The sequence below is a fragment of the Symphalangus syndactylus genome, chromosome 9 (genome assembly GCF_028878055.3).
Source record: "Symphalangus syndactylus isolate Jambi chromosome 9, NHGRI_mSymSyn1-v2.1_pri, whole genome shotgun sequence".
NCBI classification, from domain to species: Eukaryota; Metazoa; Chordata; class Mammalia; order Primates; family Hylobatidae; genus Symphalangus; species Symphalangus syndactylus.
The window spans coordinates 18,839,535-18,842,075 of record NC_072431.2 but is presented as its reverse complement, the minus strand read 5'-3'; the positions used below and the strand labels follow the sequence as shown (position 1 = coordinate 18,842,075).

Below are 2,541 nucleotides of genomic sequence, written 5' to 3'. Positions count from 1 at the left end.
GTGCTGAGTCCACCCCGGGTAGGGGCCACGGCAAAGTTGCTGGTCCAGGTGGAGTCATCTGGTAGTCAGAAATGCAAAAATCTGAGAAGACATTGAAAAGGCCAGTCTTAGGTTTTACAGTTGTGATGTTATTTACAGCAGCAACTGGGGAAGTTGCAAATCTTCCTGAAAATGCTATACCTCCAGAAAAATGGCTGGTGATCATTGAACTATGACTACATCTTAGCAGAATTTAGGCCCCTCTCATCCTCTGTACTTGGTGGCTTAGCATTAGTTTTACAAAGGTGGTTTAGTTTGGGGAGGGGCTATTATCACTTAAACTATAAACTAAATTTCTGCCAGCATTAGCTTGGCTCATGCCTAGGAATGACCAAGGGCAGTTTAGAGGTTACAGGCAAGATGGAGTTGGTTAGGTCAGGTCTCTTTCACTGTCATCATTTTCTCACTGCTATAATTTTTGCAAAGCCGGTTTCACTGGTGGGGGCCTGCTTTCTGGTTTATAGGTGGTACCTTCTAGCTATGCCCTCACATAGTGGAAGGGAAGAACTCTTGTTTCTGTAACCCCTTATAAGAGCACTAATCCCATTCATGAGGACTCTGTCCTCATGAGCTAATTATCTCCCAAAGGCCCCACCTCCTAATACCATCACCTTGGGGGTAGGATTTCAACATATGAATTTTGGCAGGCCACAAACATTCAAACCTTAGCATATATAGTATGGTCTATAATTTAGGTATGTACTGTTTGTGATTAAACTACTACCTTATTACTCAAAAGCTGCCAACACTTAAAGTAAAAGATTAGAGAATTCCACTTCTGAGACATCACGAACTTAGTTCCAGCCTTGTGGGACCTCATATACCAATGTGTCCTTGAATGCTACTGGGCCACAGGTTTGTATTTGTTTTTTATTTTTGGCAGGGGGAGGTGGGTGGTGAAGGAAAGATCAGGTGTACAGAACTGAATTAATCAGAATCATCACTTCTTGGCACACAATTATGATTCTGTGTAATGTTGCTCTCCTGTTTGATTTTGTTATTTTTCCCTTCATTCTCTGTCTCATTCCCATTCTCTTCAAAGGTATCCAATCTAGAGGCTTTTCCCATGCTCACCCATAAAGCCTTGGAACAGCCCAACTGTCACTTAAAAAACCATCTGCTGTTGAGTAATATAGATGTTTGTGAAACAAGAAACAGGAGTATAACAAGCAAGTTACAAAAGAGTGTAACGGGAGTTAGATAATTTTCTGGTGGACTTTCTTCACCTATAAAAATGAAGTTAGTTATAACATGCTTTATATCTAACATAATAATATATAATAAAGAAAAAAATTATTTTCCACCAGGCACAGTGGCCCATGCCTGTAATCCCAACATTTTGGGAAGCTGACGTAGGAGGATCACTTGAGGCCAGGAGTTTGAGACCAGCCTGGTCAACACAGTGAGACCCTATCTATCTCTACAAAATTTTTTAAAAAAAATTAGCCAGGCAGAGTGGCTTACGCCTGTAGTACCAGCTACTTGGGAGGCTGAGGCAGTGGGGGTAGGGGGCGCGGTAGGGCACAGGGGGATCACTTGAGTCCAGGAGTTCGAGACTGCAGTGAGCTATGATGGCACCACTGTACTCAAGCTTGAGTGACAGAGTGAGACCCTGTCTCAAAAAACAAGCAAACAAACAAAACCCAAAACCCCTTTTGGCTCTCTGAGCAGCACCATGGCAGTTGGCAAGCACAAGTACCTTAGAAAAGCGGCAAAACAGGAGCCAGGAAGAAGGTGGTTGATCCATTTTCTAAGAAAGATTGGTATGATGTGAAAGCACTGGCTGTGTTCAATATATGAAACATTGGAAAGATGCTGGTCACCAGGACTCAAGGAACCAAAATTGTATCTGATGGCCTCAAGTGTCATGTATTTGAAGTGAGTCTTGCTGATCTGCAGAATGATGAAGGTGCATTTAGAAAATGCAAGCTGATTACTGATGATGTTCAGGCAAAACCTGCCTGACTGACTTCTGTGGCGTGGATTTCACCTGTGACAAAATGTGTTCCATGGTCAAAAAATGGCAGACCATGACTGAAGCTCATGCTTATGTCAAGACTACTGATGGTTATTTGCTTCAGTTATTCTGTATTGGTTATACTAAAAAATGCAACCAATAGATATTCACCACCAACAGGCTCGCCAGATCTAGGAGATGATGGAAATCATGACCCAAGAGGTGCAGACAAATGACCTGAAAGAAGTGGTCAATAAATTGATTCCAGACAGCATTGGAAAAGACATACAAAATGGTTGCCAATCTATTTATCCTTTCCATGATGTCTTCATTAGAAAAGTAAAAATGCTGGCCAGGTGCAGTGGCTCACACCTATAATCCCAGCACTTTGGGAGGCCGAGGCAGGTGGATCACGAGGTCAAATCGAGACCATCCTGGCCAACATGGTGAAACCCCATCTCTACTAAAAATACAAAAATTACCTGGGCATGGTGGCATGCACCTGTAGTCCCAGCTACTTGGGAGGCTGAGGCAGGAGAATCTCT

General features: G+C 42.8%; 1 pseudogene; it reads left to right on the top strand.

Moving 5' to 3' along the window:
- Positions 1-1,714: 1,714 nt before the first annotated feature.
- Positions 1,715-2,027, top strand: LOC129490620 (small ribosomal subunit protein eS1-like; annotated as a pseudogene).
- The last annotated feature ends 514 nt before the right edge of the window (positions 2,028-2,541 follow it).